At 46.7% G+C, this 14,914-nt stretch overlaps 1 protein-coding gene across 6 annotated transcripts in view; it reads left to right on the forward strand.

Moving 5' to 3' along the window:
• Nucleotides 1-14,914, forward strand: part of LOC149325860 (uncharacterized) — a 292,578-nt gene that overhangs the window by 202,665 nt on the left and 74,999 nt on the right. The window lies entirely within an intron of this gene.

The following is a 14,914-nucleotide window of genomic DNA, read 5'->3' on the forward strand; positions in this document are numbered from 1 at the left end:
CCATCCGAACTCTACGACCCTTCGCATCTGAAGCTGCGTCCATTCTGGCCGCACAGCCCCAGCGCTTGGTTTGTGGAGGTGGAAGCAAAGCTCTACGTGAACGGAGTCACGCAGCAGATGTGGCGGTACCGCCAGTAATGACCGGTTCTTCAATCTTCACACCTCACTTCCTTCGAGGTGCTCGTTTATTTAGCCTTGGACTCGTAGCTTAGAGCCAAACGGTAAACGGATAAGGAGACACGTAAAAAAAAAAAACTACGCATGTCTGCTACACCTAGTCGACATTTCAGACCCATATCGGGATTCCATGGCCACGCAACTACGCCGTTCTCGTTCGAAGATGCCTGCTTTGTTATCGATTGGTGCACTGCTTTTATCTAGTGAGCTCCGCAGCCAGAACTGCCTCTCAAGCGCCCCAGGAAATACAGTGTGCGGTACCTGCAACCAATTTCAATGCAATTTCCACTTTGTTCGTCACCAACGTCATATGTCTACAGGAAATAGGAATAGACAAAGCACCCACCCTATATGGCTACTATACCGTTCGACAACGTCAGATGCCAACAAGAGCAATACTAGTGGCAAATAACGTAACAACCGTAGAACACACTCTTCCGGACCCAGACATCGAACATCTCGTCATCGAGATCGTACCAAGCAGGAGTGAAAAGAGGAGCACCTTCATCGTTGGTATAAACAAGCAACCAATTCTATTACAGTCAACTTCATAAACATCATCACAGGAGCCCGCACTCTAACGCAAGCGAACCGACTTGTAATAGTGGGTGATTTCAACCGACCGTACAGGGAATGGGGATACAAACCGAACTTTCTTAGAGGAGACTGCATAATGAGCGCAATGTAAGCGCTCGGTGTTGAGCTTCTCACGAACCACATATATCCGACAATAGAAGGAAACGATGTCACTCGAGACACATGCCGCGTTCTGACAGTGATCAAAAACATCAAGGAAGGTGCGTGGTTCAATCTTCAGAAAACGCTCCATAGCGGTCACTGCATGATCAGTACGTCAGTATCTGCAACCAATTAAGAGGAATCTAGGAGTACTCAGAATAACAAACTGGACCAAGTTCAAAGCAAATCCACCCCCGACAGATGGCCCCATACAATCCATAGCGAAATTGAGCAACAACATCAGGAAGGCATACGAAGCAGGCAGAGAACGCGTACAACGAAGCCCGGAAACATCAGATGAGACATACAGCTTCTGCAACTTTGGCACCAGCGCTGCCAATTAGTCAATAGCCGGAAAAGAAAAGTGCTCAAAAGACAACTGTGCTTGCATTGCACACCTCACAAAAGAGGCCCCTTCTTTTTATTTACGTACCCTGAGGGCCATTTACGGGCATTACATAGGGGGTTGAAAAAACCCATAAAGTCATTCTAAAGTCATTGGGCACGGCGGGCCAAGCACTAGCATGTGGCCTAACATGCGCTTCCTCTGCTTCATGCAGGTTTTTCTAGTTGGCTTTGCAGGAACGCCATTGCAGCAAGATGGACCAAAGTTTGATGCATGCTCGGCGGCTTCGTCTCTATCAGCAACGCCCTGTTGCTCCTTTCTTGAACATCATGACATCACAAGTTCAGCGCCGTCTACCGGCGTGACGTCACCGAGCTCTCCTATAAAAGAGGATCTGCAAGCCTTCGAGTTCAGTGGGCACGGCGGGCCAAGCACTAGCATGTGGCCTAACATGCGCTTCCTCTGCTTCATGCAAGTTTTTGTAGTTGGCTTTGCTGGAACGCCATCGCAGCAAGATGGACCAAAGTTTGATGCATGCTCGGCGGCTTCGTCTGTATCAGCAACGCCCTGTTGCTCCTTTCTTGAACATCATGACATCACAAGTTCAGCGCCGTCTACCAGCGGCGTGACGTCACCGAGCTCTCCTATAAAAGAGGATCTGCAAGCCTTCGAATTCAGTGGGCACGGCGGGCCAAGCACTAGCATGTGGCCTAACATGCGCTTCCTCTGCTTCATGCAGGGCAGTGATTATTATAGCACTATAAGAGTGATTGCGCCTGTCTCTTGGTTCTTCCGTGCCCACGTCAGTGCATTTCTATTGCTTGTGAAGTGTTTAGCGCGTGCAAGCTTATTTTGTGCGGGGATGTCGAGTTAAATCCCTGTCCAAATACGGGGGACCCCAGTACCAAAGATCTTCTAAAACAACTGCTGGCTGGCCAGAATAAGCTAACAGATGATGTTGCAGCCCTTCGAGCACAGCAGGGAAATCTCGAAAAACTTGTGTCTGATTTCACCTCCAAGTTCGCTGACTTAGAAAACAGTGTAGCACGAATCGATAGCATTCAAGAGACACTAAACAAACTTCAAGCGAAAGTCACTGATTTGGAGGACCAGAGTAGGCGCGCAAACTTGATGGTTTTCGGGTTATCTGAAGACCCGGATGAAACTGTGTCGGCACTAAAAGAAAAAGTTGTCGATAAGTTTCCTGAAAAGCTTAGCATCACCTGCCAGTCTATCGGAAGAATTCATAGGATTGGGAAACCAGGAAAACCAAGGCCGGTCATAATATTCTTCCAGAACTAGAACGAAAAACAGGAAATTATGAAAAACGCATTCAAACTTAAAGGAACGGACATATCGGTTCAGAACGATTACTCACGCGAGACGCTCCGCAAAAGAAAGCTTCTTTGGGCTAGTGCTAAGCACGAAAAACTAGAAGGAAAGAAGGTCTCCCTGATAAACGATAAATTGAAAATGGATAGTACAATTTATGCGTGGGACGACGCCACATGTGCAAGAGTTGAACTGTCCAGTCGCCAGTCCAGTCGTCAGTGGAGTTCAGGCACGGAGTGACGCCAGCCGCGAAACGATAAGAACCTACGCCTGCTGAACCTTAATGCCCGTAGTATAGTAAATAAAAGCGATCAACTAGAAGCCAAAATCTTAGATTATAATCCACATATTGTAGTAATGACTGAAACTTGGCTGAAAGAAGAAATAGATGATGCTGATGTTTTCCCCCCTTCGTATAGCGTATACCGCTGTGATAGACAATCAAGAGGTGGTGGTGTTGCTGTCTTGGTGAAGCACAGTATTCAAGCTTTTGTGTTACCACATCTTCATGATCACGAGAGCGTCTCGTTAAAACTATGCTGCTGGGGCCGGTCTTTATTTCTATTTGCGGCTTACCGACCACCTGATTCATCACAGCGGTTCTTCTCTGATTCGGCTGATCACATGACCAAATTCACTCATGATAACATTCTTCTTCTTGGAGATTTCAACCTGCCGGGAGTTGATTGGCATTGTCCTGTTTCGGGTTCCAGCCTTGGCACGCATGGCATTTTTGATATTATGTTACAACACAATCTTCAACAGGTGGTTACAAACCCAACGCGTGTCCAGGGCACTTGTGCCTCTATACTTGATCTATACTTGATCTTGTTTTTGTCAGCCGATCAATTGAAAATTTTTCCGTCTCGGTGGAAAACGGCCTTTCTGACCACAGTATGGTGTATTTTTCATGTAGAATTCAAAAACCCCACAACTCTCCCCATGCTAAGCTTGTTTGTGTGAAAGACTTTTCGCGTGCCAGGGACGAAAGCGTACTTGATTACCTTGATCTATGCCTTAGTGATCTTCAAGGAAATGACGTCTCTGCACTATGGAATCAATTTAAAGAAATCTGCACGTATTATCTAAAAAAATTTATTCCCAACAAAGTAAAGAAAACACGCAAAAGTAATCCCTGGATTACGCGTAAGGTCTTACACCTAAAACGAAAACTAAAGCGATTAAAACGAACACGTGCCTGCCGAAACGCTGTTGAAGCTGCGCAAGGTGCTCTACGACAGGCTGTGGGGCAATCAAAACGACATTATTTTCATTCAGCTTCATTCAGAATGCTGCGTAGAAGTTTTGGAGACACTTCTGCAGGAAAAACAAACCTGTCGACCAAATTCTGCACAATGGTGTTCTTATCACCGATAAATCAAGCATTGCTGGGCATTTTAACAGATATTTCCACAGTGTTTTCACGAAATCCAATTCCCTCTTATGTCAACCTGCTGTGTCATGTCATCCCGAACCAAACATTGTATCTTCTGCAGGTGTGTTTTCAATGTTGTTGAATCTGAAAACAAAAGTGTCTCCTGGTCCAGACGGAATTCCAAATAGGTTCTTGCGCCGTTATAGTGAACTTTTATCCCAATTTCTAGCCATAATTTTTCAAGCCAGCCTATCAACCGGCACTGTTCCCACGGATTGGAGAGTTGCGCGGATTGCGCCAATACTGAAAAAAGGTACAGCCTCATCTGTTACTAATTTTCGTCCGATATCACTTACATCTTCTTCTTGTAAACTAATCGAACACATTGTAGCCACTTATATAACTTCCTTTTTAAATGACAAAGACATTCTATCGTCACACCAGCATGGATTTAGAAAGGGCTTTTCGACCGTCACTCAATTAAGTTTTGTTGTACATAGTTTTGCTCACATTCTAAACAAAGCAGGGCAGATGGACGTCATTTTTCTAGATTTTAAGAAAGCGTTTGACCTTGTTTCTCATGCCAAACTAATACATAAGCTTGAAAATATCGGTCTTCCTTCTTTCATAATTTCCTGGGTTTCTCCTTACCTTTCTAACCGCGCCCAGTTCGTCAGTATTGATACCCATTGTTCCAATTACCTTCCGGTCACTTCTGGCGTGCCGCAAGGAAGTGTGCTTGGACCATTACTGTTTTTGGTCTACATCAATGACATTGTGGATGTAATTAGTGAACCAGTGCAAAACAGGCTTTTTGCTGATGATTGTGTTTTATTTCATGAAGTCAGATCCTACGAAGACTAGGTCATCCTTAATTCTAACCTTCACAACATTCACTCATGGTGCAGTCGATGGGAGATGGAGCTCAACAATGACAAAATAGTCTTTATGAAAGTGACCAATAAACAAAATAGCCTATCATTTCCGTATGCCCTTCCAAATCATCCGCTTGAGGTAGTTAACGAATAAAAATACTTAGGTGTTACTATAACCAATAAACTTAGCTGGAACAAACATGTAACGAACATATGTACGTCATCCTTTCGGAAACTGCTTTCTTAGGCATAGATTAAAGGGTGCCCCTTCTAGTGCAAAGCTTCTAGCCTACACCTCCATCATCAGACCGAAACTTGAGTACGCATGCACCTTCTGGGACCCTTACACAAAACATAACATTGAGGCACTGGAAATGATCCAGCGAAAGTGTGTTAGATTCATCTTCAATAAATATCGTTCTACTGACTCTCCAACCACTCTTATGGCACAAAACAACATACAGACATTGCAAACACAAAGAAAAATTCAGCGATTGAAATTTCTTTTCCTACTTAAAAATAACAAACTCTTCATGAGCCCAGATTTATTTCTTAAACCGATCACAACGCGACTAACACATCGTCACACGGAATCACTAACACCTTGCAGCGCTAGAATCAATGCTTTTAAATACTCATTTTTTCCTCACACAATAACTCAATGGAATGAACTCCCGCCTGAGGTTGTAAACAGCATCGATGCCATTAACAAAATTACTTGTTGTTAATTGCTGACTTGTTTTTTTTGTGTTTATCCCTTGTTCTTTACTATCTTCTATTACTGTTATGTGTGTTTTATGCTATGCAATCTGCCGCGTCTCTTTTTTTGTGCTTTTGCCCCTCCTGCTTGGACCCATCTATAGGGTCTGCAGTATTCTGTAAATAAATAAATAAATAAATGAAATAAATAGTACATAACAAAGTGATACTTGAAATCTGAAAATTTGAAAAGCATAAACAAACACGCTCCAATAAACAGGGAGCATAACTGGGTAAAAGAAAGGCTTGAGAACACAAACACACACGTGGACCACAATGCAGGAGACAAAATGCAATTATAACAACAGTGTATTAAGAATCAGTAAGCATGGAGTAAGCACTTCAGCTTGGTAACAAATGCGTCGTATTTTTTTTTCGGAAACGATTTCTGCAGGAAGCTTATTCCAATGGTAAATGCCAAGGAACAATGGCGCATCAATTTGGTATGAGCGATCTTGTGTTGCACTTTTAAGCAGTGGTCTCATCGGGGGAAAATGCCATATGCTGGCTTGATATGAGATTATATGAACGGAGAAGGCTTCTGGTAAAGCCTGTGAAAGTGACATATCAGGGTGCCAAATCTTCGCTTTTCAAGTGAGCTTAAATATAGAGATGATTTAATATTGGTAATGCTAGAGTAGCGAGCGTGTTTCCCTGTGATAAACCTAGCTACCTTATTTTGAAGTGATTCCAGTTTCTCCGCTTTGTACTGGAGCACACCGCTTTACGCCCGCTTACGGAGTTCCAGATTCTTGTACAGTGGCTGCGGAGATCGTCGGCGGTGAGGGCCTGCCTCCACCTCCTGCGTTTCTTGCGAGTGCCGGGCCTGCAGCTCAGGCTTCTCGCCTTCTGCTTTTTCTCACCTCTCCCTTTCTTCCATCACCATTATATCTCCTCATCCCTTTCCCCGAGTGCAGGATAGCAAACTGGTTTCACCTACTGGTTAACCTCCCCGTCTTTCGTCCTTCTTTGAAGCTCCGGCTACCATCAGGCCTACCACGGCGAGAAGACACTTTGCTGTGTCGCCTCTGGCTTGGTGTAGCTTTCACCAACCACTACTCATTCTTAATCGGTATGGCTGATAGTCCTGCATGTTCCATCTGCGGGCATGACGAGACCATAACCCACATTCTTTGTGACTGCCCTGCCTACACCACCGAAAGGCAGTCTCTCAGCCATGCGCTGGAGCGCCTAGATCCACGCCCTTTCACGCAAGTGGATTCTCGGCCACTGGCCGCGGCGGTCGTCGGCGGAGAAGGCCTGCAAGGCACTGCTCCGCTTCTTGAGAACTTCTGGCCTGCACGATAGGCTGTGACTTTAACGAACAGTGATGTCTTATAGTGACTTCAATTTTCTGTTACTCTCCTTTCTCTTTCTTTTTTTATCCCTCACCCCGTTCCCCCCGTGTAGGGTAGCAAACCGATTATTCTTTCGGTTAACCTCCCTGCCTTTCCTCTTCTATATCCTCCTCCTCCTCCTCCTCCTCTCTTCCTCCTTGAATTCGAGCTTGCAATTGTCGCTCTCACAATCTCTGCAATGAATGCCTGGACGTCCTTTCACGATGTTATGTACATTGTTGTGTTTTTTGAGACGTTCGTTTAGGCACCTGCCCGTCTGGCCAACATATTGCGTGCCGCATGATAGTTGGAGGACATAGACAACACCTTTTTGGCAAACCACGAAACAGTTCTCGTGATTAGTCGTATATTCTTGCGGGACATACTGCGAGTTAACATTTTTGCATATATTGCGTAGGTTTTCGAGAGCCGAGAAGACAACCGCAACTTCTGCATGCTTACCAATCTTTTTCAGCCTACGTGAGAAACGATAAATGTAGGAGACCACGGTGGTGTTTTCTTTCTTTCTTGTTAACGGAATCAGCCAGCTTTACTTTTTCGTTCAAACTTCGAAGAATGGATTGTGTTTTAGTGATAAGCAGCTGTTTGGGATAACCAGCCATCAAGAGGCAATCGGTATGATGGTTTTAACTGTCTTGTACTGAGTGAATGCGAGATTAACTGAATGCATTGGTGAAGTACGACTTGGTGACGGAACATTTTACCAGTTTAGAATGACCCGAAGAAAAAGGGAGCTGTGGTTTGTTGCCACGCAGTGCGTGTGACCAGCTAGTGCGGTTCTTCTTAAAGCTTAGGTTCAGGTCAAGAAATCTGATGGCCTGATTTTGAGGCAATTCACCATTTATTTTCTGCGAAGAACTGCTTATTTTTATAGCAGAAGACATTCTCCGAAGTTTGAACGAGAAGCGAAAGCTGGCTGAATCGGTTAAGAAGAAAAGAGAAAAGACCCCCGTAGTGCCCTACATTCATCATTTCACACATAGGCAGGAAAAAAGCTGACGAATATTGGTAAGCGTGCAGGAGTAAGGGTTGTCTTCTCGGCTCCTGATTGATTGATACGAACATCTTTATTTCTTCAATATTCTCAGAACATGTGGGTGGGCCGCCTAGCCCGGTAGTCCACTGGCTGCTGCTGCTGCGCTGGCCCTCCCCACGAGCCAGTGCTGACGCTCAGGATCATCGCTGAGCAGAATAGCCTCCCACTGCTCCTCCGAGGGGTTAGGAATGGGTCAATTAAGGGATTATATTGGCATGCCCACACCATATGGTAGACGTTAGCTACCTCTCCACAATGTGGACACTGCGGAGAGTATAGTGCAGGGTACCACTGGTGTAATTTAGCTAGTGTTGGGTATGTGTTGGTTTGTAGTCTCCTAAGGGTGTTCTCTTCTAACTTATTGAGGGATTTGTGTGGTGTTGGGTACTCCTTTCTGGCTGTTCTGTATGGCGCGAGATTGTCAGCATACACTGCTAAACCTATTAGGTCGCGGCACCCTTCAAGGTCATCAGGGGGAGACGCCCGGTATAGAAGAGCTCGGGCATGCCTGTGGGCGGCTTCGTTTCCTCCTGGTAGTACCAGGTGACCGGGGAGCCAGATGACTGAGACTTGGTTGGGTGGATGCTTAGTCAATAACGACAACCCTGACTTGTGAATTAATCCGTTATTGAAGTTGCGACAGGCGTTCTGAGAATCAGTGAGCACAACGGCGTTGGGGTTAGATGCTACAGCTAATGCAATAGCTGCCTCCTCTGCGTGAGTGGGGTTAGATGTTTTCACCGAGGCGCAGTTCACCATCGACCCTGAAGGCGTTGAGACCACTATAGTCATGACTCCATTCTTTGGTCCTGCTGCGTCCACGTAAAGGGTGTTAATTTGCTTGTCCCATTTCTTCCGCAGGGCTTCACCTCTTGCTTTCCTCCTCTCGATGTTATATGCGGGATGCATATTCCACGGAATGGGGTGCACGTTGATGCGTCTTCTCACATCGCGTGGGACCTCTTCTCTTTGGTCAATTGTATAGGGCATGGTTAACATGGATTTTTTCGAGCAGTTCTCTGCCGGGCTTTGTAAGTGCGAGCCTATTGAGTTGTGAGAGCCATTGTGCTTCCCACATCTCTTTGAGGGTATTATGTACTTCTAGAGCCATGAGCTTTGCCGTTGGCGAGGAGTTCGGTAGCCCCAGTGCCGTCTTGTAGGCTTTCCTGATGAGTACCTCCAACTTTTCAATTACCGACCTGGAGATGTTAAGGTATGCCGTCCCGTACATTATCCGAGAGATCACGAAAGCTTGCACTAAGCGGATGGTGTCCCTTTCCTTCATGCCATGGTGTTTATTTCGGATACGATGTATCATCCGGAGGATTTGCTCGGTGGATGTTGTAAGCTTCTTCATAGTGGTGGTGTTCTGTAGCCCCTGCCGGATATACTGCCCTAGGTTCTTGATCTCCGTGGTTTTCTGTACTGGATGGTTCTCTATATACACCGAGATGTTCTGTGCTAGGGGTGTCCTCGGGTTCTTCAGGATTAGCAACTCGGACTTTTCCGGCGCACACTGGAGGCCTCTCTCCCTGGCGTACCGGTCCACCGTGTCGGCTGCTGCTTGAAGACGCTCCTCGATCTCGGCGTCACACCCCGAGTTGCACCAGACAGTGACATCATCCGCATACTGTGTATGCTTGATGCCGGGGATTTCGGAAAGAAGGCCTGGTAGATCTTTCATAGCCAAATTGAACGAGAGGGGTGACAGTACCGCCCCTTGCGGAGCTCCTCTCGGGCCTAGAGTGATGAGATCAGATTTTATTCCACCGAAGTTTATTGTGGCTTGCCTGGTTGATAAGAAGTTTTTCATATAGTTGTAAGTTCTTGCGCCATAGTTGGTATCGGCAAGACTTTGCAGGATGTTTTTATGTTGAACGTTATCGAACGCTCCTTTCAAATCAAGTGCCAGGATGGCCCTTGTCTGCGACTTAGGAGGTGTTTCAAGTAGGTCTTTGTACAGGTACAAGAGGGCGTCCTGTGTCGATAGGTGAGGGCGAAAGCCGAATTGAGTATTGAGTAGGAGGCTGGTTTCTTCTAAGTATCTACTCAGTCTCGTGTTGATGACCCTCTCTATGAGCTTCCCCAAACACGAGGTAAGCGATATCGGTCTTAGACTATCCAGTTTACGGGGTTTGTTCGGCTTCGGAATGAACCGAACCTCGGCTGTCTTCCAGAATATTGGGAACGTTCCTGTAGCTCAATGCTGTTCGTTGAAGCATTCCACCAGCGAGGTGATGGTGTCATCGCTGATGTTAAATAAGAGCTTCGCTTTTATTTGATCTGGACCTGGAGATGCATTTTTTTCTCATGGCAGCGATTTCTGCTTTGATTTCTTCTTTCGTGAGTGGGATGTCCAGCTTGGGATTTGGCAGCCCGGAATACTCTAGCTGTTCCACGACTTGGTCCGTGCACAGATACCTGGTCTTGAGCTTTTCCATCAACTCTGTGTCCGTACCCCGGGTGGTGTGTACGATCTTCGTGATCCTGTCTTTAGTGGTCGACTTGCTGCTGCTGGGGTCGATTAGGACACGTAGGAGCTTCCAAGTCTTTGACACACCTAGCTTCCCCTGAATACCATCGCACAGCGAATTCTAGTTCTGTCTGGTTAAGGATGTGGCATAGGATTCTGTCTTTTTGTTTATCTCCTCTATTTTTTTCTTGAATTGCGGCTAAGCCGTTTTCTGCGCCATCTTTTTGTCAAAGAGTGCCTCGCTTCCCATAAATGTAGAAGGTGCGGATCGACCGCTGGGCAACCTTCTGTCATGCAGATCTCTTTCGTAAAGGCTTTCAAAGAGTGCACCTCATCTTTAACCCATTCCTCTAGGTCGGTAATAGGGTTTGCAGTAGATGCCTGGGCCTTTCTCTACCTGTCCCAGTTCGTAACTCTTGCGATACCTATTTAGCGCTTGCACGCGTTTGTGCTTATCTCCAGATAAAGTATGAAGTGATCGCTTCCCAGGTGCTGTTCGGTATTCTTCCAAATGGCGTTTTGTATGTTCTTGGTGAACGTCAGATCAGGACATGTATCTCTACTGACGCTGTTTCCCAGCCTCGTAGGGCAAGTGGGATCGGTGAGAATCGATAACCCTTCTTGCGTCACTACTTCTTCCAGTTTTCTGCCTTTTGGTGTCGCCGCCGGGTAGCCCCATGAAGGGTGTGGTGCGTTGAAGTCGCCCCCAATCACGCAGGGGGATGGCCCGCTCTGGTGAGAAATTTCTTTATGAGGGAACCCGATTTTGCGTGCCTGTCTTTTGGAGGGCTGTAGACATTCAATATATGCGCTCTTGCCGCTCCTCTTTGTTTATTTTATTTATTTAGTAAGGAACCCACAGCGCCGTGGCATTACAGTGGGGGGGGGGGGGGCAATGTATAACAAAGAAGCACACATGACACCTCCGCTCGCAGGCAGAGTCACAAGCATAAAGCGTTCACCATGTACATCTCACTTCAAAAGAACACATCACAATCGCATCACATCATTAAAGGACTAAAGAACGCATCATTTGATGTCACACTCACAATATCGCTCGGTAGTCTGTTCCATTCTCTAATGGTTTTCGAAAAAAAAAAAGACATTTTAAACAATTCAGTTTTTGCCGCGAATTCGCGGACTTTAAAAACATGGTCCACACGGTTGGATCTATAAAAAGGCTCCAGCACATACCTTTCGCGTTCAACCCGAACAGTTGAATAATAAATAGCATGAAACAGCTTGAGACGCAACTTCTTTCGGCGCGTGTCAAGCAATTACCACTTGAGTGCATCCTTCGTACGCGATGCACTGTAACGAGCCCCGCGCGTGCCAGACACGAAACGAGAGGCAATGTTCTGCACCCTCTCCAACTTATCTTTATCTCTAGCAGTAGGCGGGTCCCAGACAGTGCACGGGTAGTCCAGAACCGACCTGACATAAGTCTTGAATAAAATGTCACGACATGACAGTGGAAAAGTGCTCGCATTTCGGCGAAGAAATCCCATGTTTCTGCATGCTTTAGCAGAGATATAATCGACGTGACGGCACCAGCTCAAATCAGGAGTAAAATAAACGCCTAGATATTTAAATTCGAATACCTGTTCTAACATTGTGTTCCTAATAACATATGAATACACACCAGGGTTTTTCTTTCTTGTAAACTTCATATGGACAGTCTTGGACAAATTCAAATTCATATTCCATTTAACGCACCACTCTGAGATTATGTTCAAATTTTCTTGGAAAATTTCCACATCTCGATCACTAGTGACAACACTATAAAGAACGCAGTCATCCGCAAATAACCGCATTTGAGATACTATTCCGTCACCAATGTCATTCACGTAGAGCAGGAACAATAGTGGTCCCAACACGGAGACCTGGGGAACACCAGACACAACCTGCACTCCTTGAGACTCAGCGCCATTCATAACCACAAACTGCTGCCGTAAACATACGTAATCTTTTACCCATGATATCACTTGAGGGCTAATATTGTAAAAAGACATTTTTTGAATTAGTAAAGAATGTGTCACGGTATCAAACACCTTTTTAAAGTCGAAAAACACGCAGTCCACGCTAAGTCGCCTGTCCAGTGCCTCAGCCAGATCGTGCGCAAATTCAGTCAGCTGCGTAGTACAAGATAGGCCCCTTCGAAAACCATGCTGACGAGGATTAAACAATGAATATGCGTCCATATGTGCTGCTATACTGGTGAACAAAATATGTTCGAGTGTCTTGCACGCAACTGAAGTTAGAGATACCGGTCTGTAATTTGATACAGTGTTGCGAGGGCCAGATTTGTAGATTGGCACAACACTTGCAATTTTCCAGTCATCTGGAAGGCAGGATTCTTCAAGCGATTTGTCAAAAGTTATCTTTAAGTAGGGTGCAAGAATAGGAGAAAGGAGAGGAAGAATAGTGATATAGCAGTGCGTAATGTCCAGCTCGAAAGAATAATGCAATATGGCAGTGTATAGTTTGTGCACTAACGTGGCAGTTAACTGGTCGTGCTGATAAGTCACATAGTCTTGGAGTTTAATAGGCATTAGGTGGGGTTCTTGAATTAGGATAGCTGCCGGTGGGTCAGATTCCTGAGATAGAAGGAGATTAAGAGCAGCCTGCTTTCTCCTGTATCCCCGGCAGTTCCACTGCCAGATCTTTACTCTAAGTTTGGCTGGCATGTTGAATCCGTATCGGATGGCTCGTCCACGAGTATTGTACGAGCGAAGTTTGACTTATGTCTTTTATACGCATGTTCCTTCCGAAGTGCAGAAATTGCCGTCTCCGTGTATCGTCGGTTGTTTGCAATCTGCTCTCGAATTTCTTGTAATTGGGCGTTCACGTAGATTGGAAAAGCTTGAAACTCCTCCTTGAAGGACCTCAGTTCTTGAATGATTTGTTGGTAGACCTCGCCTAAGGCAGGCTGGGAGCTAGGTACTACCTGCTGTTTTTGGTTTTCTGGAGTCGGCTGAGTTACCGCCGTTATTGCGTTAGTAGTTGCGCGCTTAAGCTCTTGGTTTTGGATTTTTAAAGCGCTCACTTGTTTTTTCAGACCTTCTATCTCTTTTTTGAGTGCTGCCTTCTCCGTGTTATTCTGAAGGGAGGACGACGGGAGGGGAGGCCACTCTGCAAAGCTCACCTTCGAATTAAAAGCTGACCCGAGGACGTCTTCTTCAGCGCCGCGGTGGGCTTGATGAGGTTCTCCTTCCCTTGTTCTTTACCCGCCTCACGTGACTGGCGTTCTAGTTGGAGCCTGTTGCCCGGCGTCTTGAGCTCGAACGGCCGCGAGAGGCGGAACGAGAATGGGAGACTGATGACGACGCTCCTCGCCGTCGCTGTGCAGGCTGCCTCTTCTGCCTCGGCCTGCTCCTGCCTTCTAAATCTTCAAGTTTCGTTGTTGATGCCGCGTTTGATGACGCGGTACTAGCGTTCTTGTTCAGCGGTCTCTGGAATTTCTCCTTGCAGTCTCTTGCATAAGTCTTGTGTAGGACCTTGCACAGCGCGCAGACGGGTGTGCACTCGTGCGTCTCATCTGGACTCGGTGTTCCAGAGGTTTGGCAAGCAGCACCCTTGGGTTTCGGGCAGACGTCTGCTCGGTGACCTGGCGTTCCACAGTTGATACAAGCCGCCCTCGTTTTCCGGTATATGTGGCAGCGGCGCTCTGACCACCCGTAGATGACCGTGAAGGGAACCTTCTGCCCGGCGAAGACGATGACTGCCGACGTAGTCTTGCCCAGTCGGCGCGCTCCCAGGATTGTATGGCTGGGTGAGGAGACGGCTTGGAAGATAGAGTCATCACTCACTTCAGGCTTGATATTATGTACTAACCCCTGCAAACATCCTCTCCCAAGGCAACGTAGGCTGTGACCGTCATACTCTTGCCGTCGAGGTGCAGACAATTAAGCTTGGCGAGACGGAACGCGTCTTCCTCACAGTGAGTACACGCCATTATAATGTTCTGCTGGCTAACAACGCGCAGCGTTGGCTTTTCTTGTAGAGGGGTGTTGAGGGCTGCTTGGATCCCTAATTCGAGATCGTAGGAGCCTGGAGCCACAGATTGTAGATCCACCGTGGTTTTAGGTCGGATGATGACTTTGTATGGAAAATTCCTAAGACTCGGTAGACGCGGAGGTCTCGGTGCAGGAGGCTCTCGGCGTTCTTTCTTCTCCGGTTCTTGCTTTCGAGGTGTGGATTTAGCTTGCGCCGCTGTGTCGTTCTTGCGCCGGGACCATATGTTCCAGCCATGGCTGTTGTCATCCTTCGGGAGATCCTGCGGTGGCATCAGCTGCTGCTGGGATGTTGGTACATGACTGAAGTCCATCTCCGTCGGGTCGTAGCCTCTTAGAGAATTCATCGTGGTCGTGGTAGTCCTGAATGAAGCGGAAGCACTCACCGGCGAGCGTCGTTAGACCCGCGTTGCGCGAACGCTATGCCGCGCA

This window comes from Amblyomma mixtum, chromosome 10, assembly GCF_055824585.1.
Source record: "Amblyomma mixtum isolate Tamu chromosome 10, ASM5582458v1, whole genome shotgun sequence".
Classification (NCBI taxonomy): Eukaryota; Metazoa; Arthropoda; class Arachnida; order Ixodida; family Ixodidae; genus Amblyomma; species Amblyomma mixtum.